This window comes from Triticum urartu, chromosome 2A, assembly GCF_056163025.1.
Source record: "Triticum urartu cultivar PI428250 chromosome 2A, HENAU_Tu73, whole genome shotgun sequence".
NCBI lineage: Eukaryota > Viridiplantae > Streptophyta > Magnoliopsida > Poales > Poaceae > Triticum > Triticum urartu.
In genome coordinates, this window is record NC_141874.1 from 506,920,449 (window position 1) to 506,941,776 (window position 21,328).

A 21,328-nucleotide genomic window follows, 5' to 3' on the forward strand; every position below is an offset into this window, starting at 1 on the left:
TCAAAACATGGAAGTTTTGAAGACAAACGATAGAAATAAACCTATTATCATGCAGCGGAAGGTAGACTACACTAAGCAAGCCATAGTCAAGTATTCAATGAAGTGAAAGCACAACGACTAATAGCAGCTAGGCAGTATAGACCAGGTAGGAAGATAGTGTGAAGCCAATTAGAACAAGCGGTCACTCAGTGAAGACAAAAGATAATGCAATCATACAATGACTTCACCAGAGTCAATAGTAAGTAAAGGAATGGGAAGGATGAAACCAGTGACTCGTTGAAGACAATGACTTGTTGGACTAGTTCCAGTTGCCGTGACAACTGTACGTCTGGTTAGGGAGGCTGAGATTCAACTCAAAAGACTGTGTCTTCACCTTATTCCCCTTGAGCTAAGGACACCCAGTCCTCGCCCAATCACTCTGGTAAGTCTTCAAGGTAGACTTCCAAACCTTCACAGACTTCGTTCACCGGCGATCCACAATGACTCTTGGATGCTCAGAATGCGACGCCTAACCGACTGGAGGATTCACAGTGCTCAAGTGTAATAAGTCTTCAGATCACACAGACAGGAAGACTTAAGTGATGCCTAACACTCTTTGGCTCTGGGTGTTTAGGGCTTTATCCTCGCAAGGAATTCTCTCTCTCAAAGGCTTCGAGGTGGATTGCTCTCAAATGACAAAAGCCGTACACTAACTCTGAGCAGCCAACCGTTTATTGTTGTAGGGGGTGGGCTATTTATAGCCACTAGGCAACCCGACCTGATTTGTCCGAAATGACCCTGGGTCACTAAGGAACTGACACGTGTTCCAACGGTCAGATTTCAAACACACACGACAACTTTACTTGGGCTACAAGCAAAGCTGACTTATCCAACTCTGAATAAGATTTGCTCTCATAGTCTTCACTCGAAGACAAAGGGTTTTGGTTAAGCATCACTTCAGTCATTCTGACTGGTTCTCTTAGACCCCACTTAACAGTACGGTGGTTCCTATGACTCAACAAAGAAGAAAAAGAATGACGAAACTGCTAAGTCTTCGCGCTCCATAGTCTTCACGCGATGTCTTCTCTTGTCATAGTCTTCAATGTGAATGTCTTCACACACCACCTTTGACTTCAATGTCTTCATGCGTTTTTAGGGGTCATCTCTGGTAGGAAAATCGAATCAATGAGGGACTTCTACCTGTGTTATCCTGCAATTCTCACAAACACATTAGTCCCTCAACCAGGTTTGTCGTCAATACTCTAAAACCAACTAGGGGTGGCACTAGATGCACTTACAATCTCCCCCTTTTTGGTGATTGATGACAAACTGGTTGAAGTTTTCAACGGGGAATAAAATATGTGAAATTGTAAAGAATAGGGTATTTTCTTCATAAGTTGCAAAGGCTCCCCCTAAAGATGTGCATATAAGTAATTTGCTCTTGGAATGCAAATGCACATGGCAGGTTGTACTTGTGGAGATCCTCTTCAACCTATGATGACAATTCATCATGCATGATATGATGTAACAAAGATAATGACATGCATAATGAAAAATGGACGTCTGCAAAATGATCTAAGTGCGGAATTTATCATCGCACATGCGGAATTTATCATCGCATCACAGAATAGCAAATAAGTAGCAGACGACCATCGAGTTTAAGTGTTACAACTCAAAGAACCAAATGTATCGAAAACGAGAGTTGTAAGCACTTGGCAAAAGTAGCAAAAAGTAAAGCAACCACCCATATGGACCCGCTTGAAGACTATCAACTCATATGCTTCTCCCCCTTTTGTCAGTGAGGACCAAAAAGGTTTGAAGAGATAGAGCGCCTACTCGTTCCCATGAGGTGCATGCGAGGCAGCAGGGTCATCGTTGAGGTCCGGTGGTGCAGAAGAACTTGGTGCAGTGTCGACACGCGCTGAAGTTGGAGGAGGTGAAGTTGCATCATCTTGGTCATCGATGACTCTAGCATTCACTGTCGCAGCTGAGGACGAGTAGTCAGAGTCTTCAAGTGAGGGAGTCCGACGCAAGTGAGCATTTCTGGGAGGAGTTGAGTCAAACTTGAACCGTTCGGTGAAGCCATCGTCCTGCAGATCAGCTTCAACACTAAGTAAGGTCAAACTCTTCCACGACCTCCGATAAGTTTCATGAGTGACAAAGGCATTCTTGGTGGCAAGATTGTGAATGCGGTTGACATCCACCAAGAGGCTTTTCATCTGACGCTTAAGCCAGTCGTGATGTTTGTCCTGTTTCTGGTGCAGTGCGACGAGAAGCTCTCGGTCATTTAGGACACGAGATCGCCTTTGAGTCCTTTCCGCAATGGTGCTACCAGTGGTGTCAGTTTGAGCGCGAGGGGCACGTGTGTTGCCAGCAAGGGGATAAACACGAGAAACTGCTGGAACTCCTTCAATAGGCTAGGTGAAGCTTTGGTGATCAACATTGTGAAGATAAATGGGATCCTTAGCCAGCTCTGGGTAAATAGCTTTAACTGACAGATCAACCTCTGGCAAGAATATGAGATGATTGCGCTCAGACGGCTGATAGTTGAAGGCGGAGTGATGCTTGATAAGACGCATGACCCATGGAGCATAGAATTTCAACCCAAAAAGATGCAGTCAACTGCCTGATGAATAAGTCTTGAGCATTGAAGCTGATGCCATTGAAGATATAGAAAACCAAAGTCTTCATTGCTCCTTCAAGCTTCGCTACAGATGAATGTCCTATGACATGCCATAGAGTCTTCCTGATGATATGGTAAATGGTGCGAGGCAGGTACTCTAGGTCTTCAACAAAGAACTCAGATGGGTCTTCAGCGTCGTGAGGCAGAGGCTTCATCATGCTCAGCATTTGACTCATGTTGGGTTCTGGCTTCTGAAAGATGCTTTCCAAGGCATTTTGGTGTTGTTGACAACCTGGTTCATAGTATTCACCAGGAGTGGGTAGGCCTGTGAGCTCAATGATATCAAGAGCTTTAGCTTCATGATGGACATTGCCTGTCATCCACTCAAGGACCCAAGCCTTTGGATCCCTGTTGTAGCCTTGAATGTGAAGAGTTGCATAGAACTGTAGCAGAAGCTCTTCATTCCAGTGTTCCTTATCTGTGACAAACTGCAATAGTCCAGCATCTCTGAAGCAATCCAACGCTTCTTCAAGGCAGGGCAGGCCAGCTATAGCTTCAGAGTCGAGGCGCATATGTGGAAATATGTGCTCTTGATTGTATAGGACGCAGGAATAGTAGATGCGCTGCTGATAGCTCTAGAACCGATCTGATGAAATGCGAGGTCTAATATAAGGGTTCTTGGAGCTGTTGAAGAAGGTGTTATGTGCCACGAAGCCGTTCATATTGAAGACCCCAGGTGAAGTGGCAGTGCCTGGGAATCGTGGAAGTCTTGGCTTGGGCTTTTGGACTTGAGGTCTGTGCTCGACATGATACTCAAATTGTGGACCCACAGCAGGTGGAGGAACCAGAACGGGCCTGCGGACCATAACAGGCTGACCACGATCAAATGCCAGCTCAATTGTATGAGGTCTTGGAGGGGGAACAGGAGCATTGGCATTGTCTTCATGGGCTTCAGGGGCCACATTGGTTTCAGGTGCTTGTACCTTAGGTGCTTCAGCATTGACTTCGGGTGCTGCAGCGGCTTCAGATGCTTGGACTTCTAGCACCGCAGTAGCTTCAGGCACCATATTAGCTTCAGCCATGACAACGTCATTGGCTTCAGCGGTGATGTTGGTGGCCGCCTCAGGGTTGTTAACCTCCACTTCAGGAGCTGGAGGGTCAGACACGTTCGCCTCGAGAACAACATCTTGGTGGGATGGGGGTGTAGCAACTCTTTCAACTCTTGGTGCTTCTTCTTCATCGGCTGATGCAGCCGGAATATCTTCAGCCATTTTGGCTTCGGACTCAGACATGTGCATAGTGGGAGTGACTTGGGGCCTTGGTCCTTTGCGAAGCCTGCGTAATGCTGGCGACGCTTGTGGAGATGGAGTGCGCTGGGCCTCAAAGTCATCGTCATCTTGCACTGGTGGGGTAGCTTGTGGTTGGGGAGAGCTTGGAGTGTCTTGTCGTTGTGGGTGATCAGCCCACGATGCATCCTGAGAAGTTAGCGTCAGAGGACGACCAATGCTGATGAGTTCGCTATGCGTGAGCACCGGCGATGATACCAATTGGTGCTCGATCTGAGGAAGGACTTCATCATCTTCATTATTGTCGTGAGGACCAATGTCTTCAGCTGCGGTGGGGTCAACAGCTGGATTGTCTTCAGCTTCAGGAGCCTCTGGAGAAGCAGGCTCATGAATTACCACTTGGGGTTCTTGATTTTCAGACGCAGGATGAGCCACTGAGATTGGCTCGACCTCAAGGGGCTCTGTGGGAGCAGCCCGATCTCTCTTCTTGGTTTTGCGTTTCTTAGCTGGAGGAGCATCATCAGTGGTGCCCTTGGTTTTGCGCTTTCTGGCTTCAGCTTCAGCAGCCCTTGTTTTCTTCAGTTCTGAAGCCACTGTGGGGACCTTAGGCTTCGAGCCTGTCATACTGGCTGGGAAGACAATTGTATGTACTTCCTGCCTTGGTGCTTCGGGTTCTGCCACAGCTGGCTTCTTCTTCTTCTTCGCCGCCATTCTAGGGTAGATTCCTGGTCGCCCCAAGGCCTTGCACTTTTCAGCCTCATTGTATCCTTGGACACATTTAGCAGCAAGATCCTTCATGCGCTCACGAGAACCTTTGGCTTCTTCGCGTTTGGTTCGGAATGCTTCCTTAAGCTCATGCATCATGGTCTGGAAGTTTTGAATGTCTTCAACATTGAGCTTGGCCATGTGCTTCTTGAACCGAGCCTTTTCATAATCTATCTTATGCTTCAGTTCAACAATCTTCTGAGCTAGAGCCAGCTCAGTAGCAATGGCTCCATGGAAGGCGACACTGAGGCCAATGGGAAGCTGAAGATCATCAAAGCTGACATTTGGGCTGTCAAACCACTCATCAATGAATGTGTTGATGATTTCAACATCAAAGAGAGGAAGGTCATTGAAGATTTCTGCCTCTTGCTTGCTCTTGATCAACTACTCAAGAGCATCATCGCCAAGATCATCGTCGCTGGACAGATCAATGGCGTCATTGCGCAGAATAGCAACAGCAGTCAGTTCTTGGCTACTGGGTTGCAAGGGCATCTTCACTTTGGAGGGCTTGGAGATGCGTGACAAATCTTCAGACTGCACACTGAGTTCAGGAGGTGCAGTGGCCAGAGGCTTCGCCCATGAGACCTTTGGTGCAGGGGCATGCTTTGAAGCTTTAGGCTTTTTCAGCTTCTTTGGCTTCGGTGGTGCAGGCGCTTCGTCAGATTCAGCATCGTCTGCAGGTTGATCCACGACTGCCCCTTGAACCATAATATGAGTGATGAGACCTTCCAGGTTGTAGAAGGGCCCAACAAGATTGGGTTCAGCTTCGCGTGAGCCATCGGCACGAGGAGCAGAGGGACCTGGGTTGAAGTCTAAGCCTCGCGACTTCTTGTTTTCTTTGGCTGAGTTCCTGGCAAACTGAAGGTTGCAATTGAACAGATTGTCGTCACGACACCATAGCAGTGACGATGGGTCCACATCTGCAGGCTGTGGTCCACGAACCATACAAGGATAGAAGCCTTGTTCAATGGCTTCAGCTCTGGACCTGGGTTGAAGATTTTTATATAGGATGTCTCCCCACGGTCGCTTGATGGCATTCTTCTCAGCATACTCCTGGGTCACGAACCTGTACTTGAATAACTGTTCTGCCCAATATCTTTGAATCCATTGGATTTGAGTTTTTCGCTCATTGTAGTCCTCCTACGGATCTGTCTTGTACAGCTCATAGAGGTCAGGAGGCAAATCTCTTGAGGTGCTGCCATGACGCTGTTTGCCACCCTTCCTTGCAGATTTTTCTGGTGCCATGAAGTTTAAACTGAAAGGCTTCAACACTGTCAAAGTCTTCTGTCTACTGGTCAGACAGGAACTGGCTTCAGGAGAATTTATATGATGCTGTAAGAATTCTGCAAATGAATGCAGACTATGAGAACCAAGGGATTCTCCCACAGACATGTACCCGCGACAGCATTAAGGTGCGAGGGAAGGGGAAGAGGTCATATGCATTCTTAGAAGATTTTGAAGATAAATCAGTTTAGAAGACATTGACCTCATAGTGCGAAGACATTCACTCATAGATAGAGAGTTGGTTCCAGATTTGTACGAATCCACGAATAAGTACAAGTGAGGAATCTAACTACTTTGTGAAGCATAAGTAAACATACTAGGCATATTATGAGATGCAATATGAAATAGATTCAACTTGTGTGAACAGAAACTGCTTGTGGTAGAAAATGATGAATCTATAGGATCAAAGGGGCCGTAAAAAGGAGGTTTTATTTACCACACAAAGAACTGCTAGACGGAGTGGGAGAGGAGGCCGAGCAGTTCGATCTTCCATGCCCTAACTTGGCGACGGAGGACACCTACGGCGACATCGGAGAAGACGATGTCCGCGGCCGGCGTGAAGACGGAGTCAGTGAGGTCAGGGTAGCTAAGCGCTTCGTCGCCGGCGTCGTCAAGGGCTAGCGGTGGCGCTAGGGTTTGTGCGAGAGTGGAAGAAGGGATAATGACTGTGGTGAGGCATGTATTTATAGGGATAGGGACGGCACCGTGTTATTACACAGGTGCCCCTGGCGATTCACATCTAAAGGACACGTGGCTATCATGCAACACAAAGGAGGTTGTTCCACGTTCCCACGCACGCCTGGATTGTCGGGTGGTCGTTCCCACTTCTCCGGGTTTCAGGTGAAAGGATTTAGCATTGAAAACGGATTAATGTTTGTCTCTGTGTCTTCTGCTGACAAGGATGCAGAGAAGACATTTTGACAGTGTCAATAGAATGCATATGATTTGGATAGATAGACTTAGGAAAGAAGCATAGAGGGGTTAGGGTCCGATCACATTCACTTAGTTCAAAAGATTCAGTAAGGAGCCATAGCTATAAGTGAATGCTGTAGAGTACGGAAACCAAATTGAAGATAAACATGAGGCCATGTTAACATTGAAGACAAACAAAATGCGAAGACTTTGCAAATGTAACGCCATGAGAAAAACACTTCAAAGGGAAGAATTTTGGTGGTGGCGTTACCCACCGTATAGGAAATATTAGACCCAGACACGGTGCACAATTATCATGGCGCTCCGAAGTCAAATTTCACATTAATGTATTCACACTCAGAATGCAAGTCTTCATTGATTGAAGACATACGTTACTTCGTGTGTTGCACATCTAAGTCATCAATATGCATAAGTGTTAGGATGTGTGCCTGATCACAGGACATTTGAGGATTCCAAGATATTTCGCTCACACCGTAACTTGCAAAACCTTTTCTCATCCAAGGGCTTTGTGAAGATATCTGCCAGTTGCTCTTCAGTGTTGACGTGTATGATATCAATATCTTCCTTCATGACATGATCTCTGAGAAAGTGATGACGAATTTCAATGTGCTTTGTCTTCGAGTGCTGAACTGGGTTGTTAGCAACCTTGATGGCGCTTTCATTGTCGTAGTAGAGTGGCACTTGCTTCAGATGAATGCCATAGTCTTTGAGTGTTTACTTCATCCATAGAAGCTGAGCGCAGCAAGATCCAGCAGCAATGTATTCAGATTCAACAGTGGAGAGAGATACACAGTTCTGCTTCTTTGAAGACCAACATACAAGTGATCGTCCCAGAAAGTGACATGTGCCTAATGTAGACTTGCGATCCACTTTGTCACCAACATAATCAGCATCCGAGAATCCAACTAGATCAAACTCTGAGCTCTTTGGATACCATAATACTAGTGTTGGGGTGTGAGCCAAATATCTAAGAATCCGCTTCACAGCTAAGTGATGCGATTCCTTTGGTGCTGCTTGGAACCGGGCACACATGCAAACACTAAGCATGATATCTGTCCTAGATGCACATAAATAAAGCAAAGAACCAATCATGGAGTGGCATACCTTTTGATCGAACTCTTTACCATTGTCGTCGGGACCCAGATGATGTTTGGCTGGCATTGGCGTCATGTAGCCTTTGCAGTCTTGCATTCCAAATTTCTTCAGGCAATCTTTGAGGTATTTCTCTTGAGATATGAAGATGCCGTTGCGTTGCTGACGTATTTGAAGACCAAGGAAGAACTTCAGCTCACCCATCATGGACATCTGATATTGCTCTTGCATCATATATCCAAACTCTTCACTATATTTCTGATTAGTGCAGCCGAAGATAATGTCATCCACATATATTTGGCACACAAACAGTTCACCATCATATGTCTTCGTGAAGAGAGTGGGATCCAGGGAACCAGGTTTGAAGCCTTTGCTCTTCAGGAAGTCTTTGAGTGTGTCATACCAAGTCCGAGGGGCTTGTTTGAGGCCATACAGTGCCTTGTTGAGCTTGTACACCATGTCAGGATGTTTTGGATCTTCAAAGCCAGGCGGTTGTGCAACATACACTTATTCTTCAATCTTGCCATTGAGAAAAGCGCTCTTCACATCCATTTGATACAGAAGAATGTTATGATGATTTGCATAGGGCAGCAGTATGCGTATAGCTTCAAGCCTAGCCACAGGAGCAAATGTTTCATCGAAGTCAATTCCTTCAACTTGAGTATATCCTTGAGCAACGAGACGAGCTTTGTTTCTGACAACTTGACCATGCTCATCTTGCTTGTTGCGATATATCCATTTAGTGCCTATTATATTGTGCTTACGAGGATCAGGACGCTTAACCAGTTTCCATACATTATTTAGCTCAAACTGTTGAAGCTCTTCTTGCATAGCTTGAATCCATTCAGGTTCCATGAAGGCTTCATCAACTTTCTTGGGTTCAGATATTGAGACGAATGCGAAGTACCCACAGAAGTTTGCTAGCTGTTTTGCCCTTGAACAAGTGAGTGGACCTGGTGCATTGATGCTATCAATTATCCTCTCAATCTGTACTTCATTTGCAACATGAGGATGAACATGACGAAGATTTTGCTCTTGCTGATCATTGTCATAGTTAGAAGGATTGTCTTCAGGCTGAGCATTGCTTTCAGGTTGATTAGGTGCAGAGATGATAAGTTCCTCTTCAGGCTGAGCTTCAGATGGTATGGTTTCTCCAGTTCCCATAAGTTTGATTGATTCACTGGATGGAACTTCATCTAGCACATTTGGCAGGTGCTCTCTTTGCGAGCCGTTATTCTCATCGAACCGCACATCCACAGTTTCAACCACTTTACAGTGAAAGAGGTTGAAGACTTTGTAGGAGTGCGAATCCTTTCCATATCCAAGCATAAAACCTTCATGTGCTTTCGGTGCAAATTTTGAAGTGTGATGTGGATCCTTGATCCAGCACCTGGCACCAAATACTCTGAAGTAACTGACATTTGGCTTCTTGCCAGTAAGGAGCTCATAGGATGTCTTGTTCAGAAGCTTGTGAAGATAAACACGGTTGATGATATGGCATGCAGTATCAATGGCTTCAGGCCAAAACTTTCTTGGAGTCTTGTATTCATCAAGCATTGTCCGGGCCATCTCAATAAGTGTTCTGTTCTTGCGTTCCACGACGCCAATCTGCTGCGGCGTGTACGGAGATGAGAATTCATGTGTGATGCCCAAAGTATCAAGGTAAGTGTCTAGGCCAGTGTTCTTGAATTCAGTGCCATTGTCACTTCTGATGTGCTTGATCTTGACGCCATAGTTGTTCATGGCTCGATTGGCGAAGTGTCTGAAGACATCCTGCACTTCAGTCTTGTAGAGGATTATATGCACCCAAGTATATCTTGAATAATCATCAATAATGACAAAGCCATAGAGACAAGTAGTAGTAGTAAGAGTTGAGTAATGAGTGGGACCGAAAAGGTCCATGTGGAGCAGTTTGAAGGGTTGAGTCGTTGTCATGATTGTCTTTGAGGGATGCTTGGCCCTCGTCATCTTTCTTGCTTCACAGGCACCGCATAAGTGATCCTTCTTGAACTTGACGCCCTCGATGCCTATGACATGCTTCTTCCTTGCAAGAGTGTGCAAGTTTCTCATGCCAGCATGCCCTAGCCTCTGATGCCAGAGGCAGCATTCAGAAGCTTTTGCTAGAAGACATACGGCAAGTTGTGGTCCTGCTGAGAAATCTACCACGTACAAATCATCTTTTTGATACCCTTCAAAGACTAGAGACTTGTCAGATTCCATTAGAACAAGGCAACGATATTTTCCAAATATCACAATCATGTTTAAATTGCAAAGCATTGAGACATACATTAAGTTGAAACCAAGGGATGCAACAAGCATTACTTTATCCATGTGTTGATCCCTTGAGATTGCAACTCTACCTAGACCCAATACCTTGCTTTTACGAGTGTCAGCAAATGTGATGTGACTTTTGTCAGATGGACGTAAAGTTGAGTCCATGAGAAGACTTCGCTTGCCAGTCATGTGATTAGTACACCCACTATCAATAATCCATTCTGAAGCAGCCGGTGTCGTACCCTATAGTGCAGTTAGGGGGATAGGCTTCACGAAGAGAATTGTGAAGCATAAACATTTGACAAGCAAGTGGATTATGAAAGCTTAGATTGAGGTTAGGACTGATAGGGCAAGTAGCAAGCGACTCAGGAACAAAATATATAATAAGACCATTTAGGCATTTGATCTTGCGCCCTACAAGATGTTTAAGGTCCCCAGCAATAGCTTCAGACGAATTTGATTCTCGGCTGGGGACCTTTCCCTACAAAAGAGAGTTAAGCCTTCTTAGCCACCCACATCTTCAAGGGTGGCTTCAAAGCAATGAGTCTAAGTGCAGCATCTGAGAACTTTGGCTTTGGAGCCCTAGCAAAAAGTCTTGCTGGTGGACAATAGTACTCATAAGAATAAGCATAGTAGTTCTTGGTCTTATGAACATGGTGGTTTGATGAAACGCGCTCATATTCATAGGCCTGAGTATGGCTTCCCTGCAAAACATTTGCATTAGTGCGACTCAGGTGAGTCCTTTGTCTGTATGAAGCCTTTGGACCATATGAAGCCTGTGGTTTGGGGTTTTTCTTCTTCACTTGTGGTGTCATGATGACATTCACAGGAAGATTCTCCAGCAACCTTTTCGGCACCCAGACTTTCTTCATAGGTGGCCCATTCCTGCAATTAGTACCAATATGCCTGGCAAACACTTTACCATTCTGATTCTTAAACAGTTTATAGTTTGCATCGAAGGATTCATCAATAACAATGGGATTAGCACAATTGAAGCCTGACAGGGTGGATGGATCCACTGAGGGTTCCTTTGCAGCAACCCATGTGGTTTTGGGGTACTGCTCAGGTTTCCAGTAAGAGCCATCAGCATTCATTTTCCTGTCGAACCCAAGACCCTCTTTCCTAGGGTTTCGGTTCAGGATCTGCCTTTTGAGAACATCACATAGTGTCTGATGCCCTTTGAGACTTTTGTACATCCCTGTTTCAAGCAATGTCTTCAACCTTGCATTTTCATCAGCAATAGCAGTGGTATCCTCAGCAGAGGGGTTAGTTGCCACATCAACAGTTGAAGATATTGCAATAGTAGCAGCAGTAGAACACCCAGCAACAGAAGTAGCATTGTCACGCTCAATGCATTTAAGACATGGTGGTTCAAATCCTTCTTGAGCGGAACTGATCTATTTGGCGCGAAGTGACTCGTTTTCCTTTTGAAGATCTTCATGAGCCGCTCTCAATTTCTCAAGATCTTGCTTCCTTTGAAGATAATCATAGGAAATCTTTTCATGAGTTGTTGAGAGCGTTTCATGACGACTTTCAAGTTCCTCATACTTAACATGAAGATTTTTTATGTCTTCAATTAAGGACTGAGATCGAGTCATTTCAGCGTCTAACAGGTCATCGCTTTTGTCTAATAGTTTTTGAATATGTTCCATAGCTTTCTGTTGTTCAGTTGCAATTTTAGCAAGTGTTTTGTAGCTGGGTTTGGAACCACAATCAGAGTCATCTTCACTTGATGTTTGATAGTGAGTAGTGCGTGTGTTTACCTTGGCACCGTGTGCCATGAAGTAGTAGGTGGGAGCGGAGTAGTACTTGTCATTTGCATCGGTGTCGGTGATGAAGTCATTGTCTTCAGTGTTGAAGATGGACTTGGCAATGTATGCTGTAGCCAGACTTGCAACGCCAGAATCGGACTCCTCCTCAGACTCCACCTCCGCCTCCTCAGAAGCAGACTCCTCCTCTGAATCCATTTCCTTGCCAACAAACGCACGAGCCTTGCCAGATGAGCTCTTATTGTGTGCCGAAGACTTTGAGGAAGACTTGGAAGAAGACTTTGAGTATTTCTTCTTCTTCTTGTCGTCAGAATCATACTCCTTTCTCTTCTTCTTCTTGTTCTCATTGTCCCACTGTGGACACTCAGAGATGTAGTGGCCAGGTTTCTTGCACTTGTGGCATGTTCTCTTCTTGTAGTCATGAGCAGAAGCTTCATCATGAAAACTTTCTGAAGCCTTTCTTCTTGGTGAATTTTTGGAACTTCTTCACAAGCATAGCAAGCTCCTTTCCAATGTCTTCAGGATCATCAGAACAGCTGTCAGATTCTTCTTCAGATGAGATGACAGCTTTTGCCTTCAAGGCACGAGTTGGCCCATAGTTGGGACCGTATATGTCTCTTTTCTCAGAAAGCTGAAACTCATGTGTGTTGAGCCTCTCAAGTATATCAGACGGATCGAGTGTCTTGAAGTCAGGACATTCTTGAATCATCAGGGCTAGGGTGTCAAATGAGCTGTCAAGTGATCTTAGGAGTGTCTTGACGACTTCATGCTTGGTGATCTCAGTAGCACCGAGGACTTGAAGCTCATTTGTGATGTCAGTGAGTCGATCAAACGTGAGCTGGACATTCTCATTGTCGTTTCTCTTGAAGCAGTTGAAGAGGTTGCGAAGGACACTGATTCTCTGATCTCTCTGGGTTGAGATGCCTTCGTTGACCTTGGGGAGCCAGTCCCAGACTAGCTTAGATGTTTCCAAAGCACTCACACGGCCATACTATACTTTGGTCAGATGACCACAGATGATGTTCTTGGCAGTGGAGTCCAGTTAAAGAACTTCTTGACATCAGCAGCGGTGACACCTTCACCAGCCTTGGGAACGCAATTCTTGACGACATACCATAGGTCGACATCAATGGCTTCAAGATGCATGCACATCTTATTCTTCCAGTAGGGATATTCAGTTCCATCGAAGACTGGGCATGCAGCGAAGACTTTGATTATCCCTGCAGTCGACATAGCTAAAACTCCAGGTGGTTAAACCGAATCACACAGAACAAGGGAGTACCTTGCTCTGATACTAATTGAAAGTGCTAGTGATCGACTAGAGGGGGGGGGGGTGAATAGGCGATTTTTATGAAAGTCTTCAAAACATGGAAGTTTCGAAGACAAACGATAGAAATAAACCTATTATCATGCAGCGGAAGGTAGACTACACTAGGCAAGCCATAGTCAAGTATTCAATGAAGTGAAAGCACAACGACTAATAGCAGCTAGGCAGTATAGATCAGGTAGGAAGATAGTGTGAAGCCAATCGGAACAAGCGGTCACTCAGTGAAGACAAAAGATAATACAATCATACAATGACTTCACCAGAGTCAACAGTAAGTAAAGGAATGGGAAGGATGAAACCAGTGACTCGTTGAAGACAATGATTTGTTGGACCAGTTCCAGTTGCTGTGACAACTGTACGTCTGGTTAGGGAGGCTGAGATTCAACTCAAAAGACTGTGTCTTCACCTTATTCCCCTTGAGCTAAGGACACCCAGTCCTCGCCCAATCACTCTGGTAAGTCTTCAAGGTAGACTTCTAAACCTTCACAGACTTCGTTCACCGGTGATCCACAATGACTCTTGGATGCTCAGAACGCGACGCCTAACCGGCTGGAGGATTCACAGTCCTCAAGTGTAATAAGTCTTTAGATCACACAGACAGGAATACTTAAGTGATGCCTAACACTCGTTGGCTCTGGGTGTTTAGGGCTTTATCCTCACAAGGAATTCTCTCTCTCAAAGGCTTCGAGGTGGGTTGCTCTCAAACGACAAAAGCCGTACACTAACTCTAAGCAGCCAACCGTTTATGGTTGTAGGGGGTGGGCTATTTATAGCCACTAGGCAACCCGACCTGATTTGTCCGAAATGACCCTGGGTCACTAAGGAACTGACACATGTTCCAATGGTCAGATTTCAAACACTAACGACAACTTCACTTGGGCTACAAGCAAAGCTGACTTATCCAACTCTGAATAAGATTTGCTCTCATAGTCTTCACTCGAAGACATAGGATTTTGGTTAAGCATCACTTCAGTCATTCTGACTGGTTCTCTTGGACCCCACTTAACAGTACGGTGGTTCCTATGACTCAACAAAGAAGAAAAAGAACGACGAAACTGCTAAGTCTTCGCGCTCCATAGTCTTCATGCGATGTCTTCTCTTGTCATAGTCTTCAATGTGAATGTCTTCACACACCACCTTTGACTTCAATGTCTTCATGCGTTTTTAGGGGTCATCTCTGGTAGGAAAATCGAATCAATGAGGGACTTCTACCTGTGTTATCCTGCAATTCTCACAAACACATTAGTCCCTCAACCAGGTTTGTCGTCAGTACTCCAAAACCAACTAGGGGTGGCACTAGATGCACTTACAGAGGTGATGTGGCAACATGAGTGGTGGGAAGCGGCGGATGGCTGTTGGCGGCTTGCCAATTGGTGAGGAGGGACTGGCCGGCGCGGAATGCGAGGTGGAGGCGGCGCCTGATGATTAGGGGCGCGGAAATTTAGGAGGGGTAGGTAGCTGTCCAAAAATGTAAGGGGAGGTGGTTTATATAGGGCAGGTTCTAGGGTTAGGGGTGTTTGGGGGGCTTTCGGGGCCCTCCGATCATGATCAGACGATTCCGAACGCGAGGGAGGTCTAGGATGGGCCTAGGTGGGCTGTGTAGGAGACCGAGGGCTGTGGGAGAGAAGAGAAGAGAGAGAGAGAGAGACCTGACAGCGATTTTGGGAGACCGGAAACGTCCGATGATAGACCGCTACTATTGCCGCTATATTTATCCGTTGGGGCATCAAATGGACTCCGAATGCGACGAAATTTGGCAGGAAGTCTACCTACACTAAAACAAGACTGCATGCCAACTTTCATCCTATTCCGAGAACATTTTCCGACCACTTATAAAATAATATTTCGGAGGTGCCCCGGGCGCGTGCAAGTGTGTCTGGGCTCAGAACGGACAACGAAAGGAACGGGGAGACCCGGAAGGATGCATGTTTTGGAAACATGATGATGCAATGCACATGATGACATGGCAAGATGCAACCCGCAAGCAAATTACATGGCACGACGGCGAATAACTGGAAGACACCTGGCGCAACGGACTCAGGGCGTTACAACACTCCACCACTACAAGAGGATCTCGTCCCGAGATCTAGGATGGCATCGGGGAGAAATGAAAGAGGAAGAGGTAAAACAAAGTTGCTTCTTTAACAAACGAGTGAACCCAAAGAACCTTGAGAGGTTGAACAAATTGAAAGAAAGAAATACAACGAATATGAACAAAGCTGAAAACAATGCGTTAGGAAAGAGGAACAAGGAACATTACAGGAACCTTGTAGGTTGAAAGACATAAGAAAAAGGTTACAATGGACAAGAAGTACATGCAAGCACTCTGGTTGAAAAGAGATGCAAGACTTGATACGATGAAAAGAACTTGAGTAGAGGGCACAACACTCCGGTTAAATGGATAAGCATGAAAAGAACACGATCCTCACAATTCGAGATGATGAGTTAAAAGAGCAACATCATAAAGTCTCCGGGAGAAAGAATAGAAGTTCGATCATTGGAATAAGAATGGAGAAGAAAACACCAACTTCTGCCACAAATGAGCTTGGAAAGCACCCATCCAAGAAGGTTAAAACAGAGTTGTTGGAAAAAACCAACAACGAAATGAATAAGCTTGTAGTGGGCTTATGGAAAACGTCTCAAAATTATGAGGTGAAATTCTGCCACTAACGGAAACAAAAGATTGAATTGATATCAACTAGGAGACGAGAAACTTATTTCACTGGGAGGATAAATGAAGAACCTGGGTCATTTATAAGCACCATAAATAACAACAATCCTTAGGGAAAGCTTTAGGTGAAATATAACCCAAGATAACTCCAATGAAGAGATTGATGGATTGAAAAGATCTCGTGAACGAAGAGAAAAATATGGATTTAAATATCTCATTCCTCACGACTTGTGAATCATGAAACACGAAGGGAAAATTATCAAGAATGGTATAACACCACCTCAGCAGATTAGATAGAAAGAATTGCACTTTGGAATGCAAGATGGAGAATACTTGAACTCCTCAAAACAAAACATGTTTTGAGCACCATGTTTATTTGAGAGTATCACTTGGCGGATCTTAACTTCGAGAGAGATCTTGAAGAACAAATGAATAATGAAAGGAATCCTTGACGAACCACCATGTAGAGCCTCCATGAAGGACTTCGGTAATAAAAGAATGATCAAACGAAAGGAAAGTTGAAAAGAACTCCGGGAGAAGCCTTGAAACGATGAGATGGAGCTTCGCGATGATATAACTGAGAAAACTTGGAACTCCGAAACGAAAGATGAACAACTCTGGAAACAAGAAACTAGATCACTTGGATGTAACAATAATAAGAATTATGTTATGCGTATCCTTCACCAATTTAGATTGATGATAGGCAATGGATTTGACATACTACTTATTCTCGTAGAAAAAGGATTAAGATAGATATAGCGCAAACTTGCGAAGGACTTCAACGAACCACTAGTAGGATTTGGAAAGCACGAATGCACTGATGCGATAACGACGGAAGAGGAATGTTGGACGAACCACCGTTAGGATTAAAAGAATGAGCGAAGAAAATGAACGCATCACCAGGAGGAATTGGAAAATGAACGAAGATACTTGAGAGAATTTAGATACAAGTGAAACGAAGAGATCATGAACTGACTAGAGAATACTTGAATGATGCACTGGAAGAATTCAAGAACGAGAGCTGAAAGCTGAGAATGAATAAATCTTCTGAAATGATGGCCTCCGGAGAATCAAACTGAAAAGACTCCTGAAATGCTCCGGATGCTTGAAAAGAATTCTCACAATCACAAACAATTATGAGAGGATGGCATGAAGCTAGAACCATGAATCTTTGAGAGAACGTATAAGATTGAGGAGAAACTCTTCTTCAGTCTTCAAAATCTGAGAATGACGACGAGAAACACCACCATGAATTATCGAGGCACTCCGGAATGAAGAATAGAAAGGTTGAGCCAACACTGAAAAGAATTTGAAAGCGATCTTGGAGAAGTCATCTGACTAATTATGATTCATTCTTACATCAAACTTTGAAAAGATTCGATAATAACTCACGGAAAATTAGAAGAGTCAGGTAAGATCCTGGAAAAGACCTGTGGGTTAGGGCCCACTCAAAAGAAATACCGTTAAACGATTACTTGAAAGGGAGATTGCACCGGTTGATTTAAATGGCTTGAATGAGATAACATCCTCAAAAGAACTTGAGCGAATTGAGAATGGAAACTTGAATCTCCTGAGATATCTTTAGCACTCCAGAACAATTGAATAACGAGAAGTGGATGATAAAGAGGTGCACCGGCATGAGAAGACATTTGAAACGAGGAAAGGATATGATCGACAAAGCTTCACTTAAATCCACCGGAGAAGAAAACGAGTGAAGAGTGACGAACTTGAAACTCCCTTAGCATCTTCATAAGAAACACCGGGTAAAACATTGAAAGAAAAGACTGAAGAGACTTCTCACAAATAAAAGGATACATGATTAAGAAATCTGAATCCTTGAAGAAAAAGGGTGGGAGGGTGGGAAAACAAAGGCAACTTGGGACGGATGAAACAAACACCGTTTAGAAAAGGTATGGAATTCACATTTGACATTGAAGCAACTCGAATACCACAACTCAAAAGAAAACAAAGGATTGGAACAAACATATGATAGACCCCATATCGTATCATGTGTCTGTTGGAAAGATATCCTACGAGATACTTGAATTCCCACTTATAAACTCCCGAAACTTTCTGGTTATGCAATCAGGTGTTCGGGATACATGGGAAGCACAATATCTCACCCAAACTAACAATCCCTACATCTAGCTGTATCCATCCTTCAACACATAACCAAGAAACCTTTGGAAATCGTGTACCTCAACCTTCGAAAAGCATCTGTTATACAAGTTATGGCAATACTCCCGAACTCCCGCCCCAGTACTGGGTGGCGTCGAGGTTATCTCACCAACAACTGCATAAAAAAGATTTTCGATGTCGGCGAACTCAGGTATTCCAGAACTGCAACGATAAAATTGTGATGACAACACCTCGGAGCTCAACTCCCCGGGACACTGCCACATCCCCTAAATATCAGGAGGCACCAAGAATAATGTTCTCGTCACAAGACTATCGGAATGATTCCAAGATACCCGCGTGATCCTAAAAAAAATCATGAAATTTGAGGAGAGGAAAGTCAAAACTTCTACGTCAGGAGGCCTCACCAGAGCGACGAAGGGACTGAGGAGTAAAAAGAATCCTACTCTCCGATATATATAATCCTAAGACTCAAAACTTTTTTTTTCTAGACTCAACAACGTCAGCGATTCGATCAAGCAGGGGGCTCCTAAGTCGGGGATGGCTCTGATTACCAACTTGTAACACCCATGATGTGGCTATATCTCCCACGTGTCGAGGCACGACTTAGAGGGATAACCGCATGATGGTTTTGTCGCAAGAGGGGTAGTCTTCACACAATCCCATGTACTGAATAAGAAAGGGATAAAGAGTTTGGCTTACAATCGCCACTTCACACAAATAACAAGTAAAACATACATCATCCAGAGTACAATCAAAGGTCCGGCTAGGGAACCAAAATAAAGGAAGACAACCCCAAATGCTAGATCCCTGATCGACCGAACTGGGCACCACTATTGATCAACCGGAAAAGACGCATAACATGGATCAAGATCTTCATCGAGATCCCACTTGAGCTTGGTTGTGTCACCTGCACTGGTATCATCAGCACCGACAACTGTTTTGGAAGTATCCGTGAGTCATGAGGACTCAGCAATCTCACACCCGCGAGATCAAGACTATTTAAGCTTATGGGTAGGATAGGGTAATGAGATGGAGTTGCAGCAAGCACTAAGCAATTATGGTGGCTAACATACACAAAATAAGAGTGAGAAGAGAAGCAACACAATGATCGTGAAGCTAGAAGTCATCAAGAAGTGATCCTGTAACTACTTACGAACAAACATAACGCAAGAACTGCGTTCACTTCCCGGACTCTGCGAAAAGAGACCATCACGGCCACACACGCGGTTGAAGCATTTTAATTAAGTCACATGTCAAGTTCTCTACAACTGGACATTAACAAATTCCCATCTGCCACATAACCGCGGGCATGGCTTTCAAAAGTTTAAACCCTGCAGGGCTGTCCCAACTAGCCCATCACAGGCTCTCACGGTCAACGAAGGATGTTCCTTCTCCCGGAAAGACCCGATCAGTCTCGGAATCCTGGTTACAAGACATTTCAATAATGGTAAAACAAGACCAGCAAAGCCGCCCAATGTGCCAACAAATCCCGATAGGAGTTGCACGTATCTCGTTCTCAGGGCACACCGGACGGGCCAGACGTCGGGTTGGCAAAGACCCTGGTTGCCCAGGGGGCGCTGGACATCGCCCAGGCTAGACCAACACTGAAAAGAGCACTGGCCCGGGCGGGGGGGGGGGGGGTAAATAAAGATGACCCTCGGGCTTCGGAAACCCAAGGGAAAAAAGCTTAGGTTGTTAGGCAAATGTAAAACCAAGGTTGGGCCTTGCTTGAGGAGTTTTATTCAAAGCAAACTGTCAAGGGGTTCCCATAACACCCAACCGCATAAGGAATGCAAAATCAAGGAACATAACACCGGTATGACGGACACTAACGCGGCAAGAGTGGAACAAAACACCAGGAATATGGCCGAGCCTTCCACCCTTTACCAAGTATATAGATGCATTAATTAAAATAAGAGATATTGTGATATCCCAACATATCCAGGTCCCAACATGGAACAAACTTCAACTTCACCTGCAACTAACAACGCTATAAGAGGGGCTGAGAAAAAGCGGTAACTTAGCCAAACAACGGTTTGCTAGGAAGGTGGGTTAGAGGCTTGATATGGCAATATGGAAGGCATGATATAACAAGTGGTAGGTAGCGCGACATAGCGATAGAATGAACAACTAGCAAGCAAAGATAGAAGTGATTTCGAGGGTATGATCATCTTGCCTGAAATCCTGCAAGGAAGAAGAACGAGTCCATGAAGAAGTCAAACGGACGTAGTCGAATAGATCCTCACACACGCGACATAACGGAACTAACAAGAAAAAGCAACACCGTAAAGAAGAAAACAACATGGTAAACAACCATCACATAAACATGGCATGATGCACAACCAAGTGTGATGCATGTCCGGTTTAAAGAGGCATGGCATGGCAAACTGCAACAAACAACACTGCAAGTTAAGTGGAGCTCAATATGCAACGAGCTGCATATTGACGAAACACCACATTCCTTTATTTAGTTTGGTGTCATTTATGTACCCAACAATATTAAATGTTGTTAAACATGGCAAGAGGTGAAGCATATGAAAACTAAACATTTAAGAAAGTTTAAATGAGGTAGGAAACAACAACAACAATTCCGGGAAAATCCTCATGTGCATATTTCAAATTAGCTACTGTTCTGCCCTAAACATAATTTTAGAGTTGTTAAACATGCAGAGTACTACCACCATGTTAAACTATGCATTTTTCCACCCCATTTACATATAAAGTTTATTAAAATTGGAGCTACGGTTATTAAGTTATGAATTAACTCATTTTAACATGGCAATATGGCAAATTATATGCAAACATCATTTTAAACATGCATGAAAGTTGGATATTATGAAACTAGACAAGATTCTAAGCATTTTTCATATATAAAACACTTTAATATGATGCACGGTTCATGAGATATTAAATGCATGATGTCCAAGTTTTTTTGTAAAACAGATGTTCTCTAGATAATAGCTAAATTGATCTGCGGAAAAAACATGATTTGGGCCGAATCTAGACAAGCCCAACCGAGGAAAACAAGGGGGGGGGGGGCTGGGGCAGCTCACCATGGGCCAAAAGCCCAAATCTGTGTAGGAGTGGGCCGGCTTGAGCTGGCCTTGGAGGCCGAACAGGAAGCAGGTGGGGCGCGCTGGGCCTTGGCGCAGGATGCGACCCATGCGCGCGGTCAACGGGCTCGGC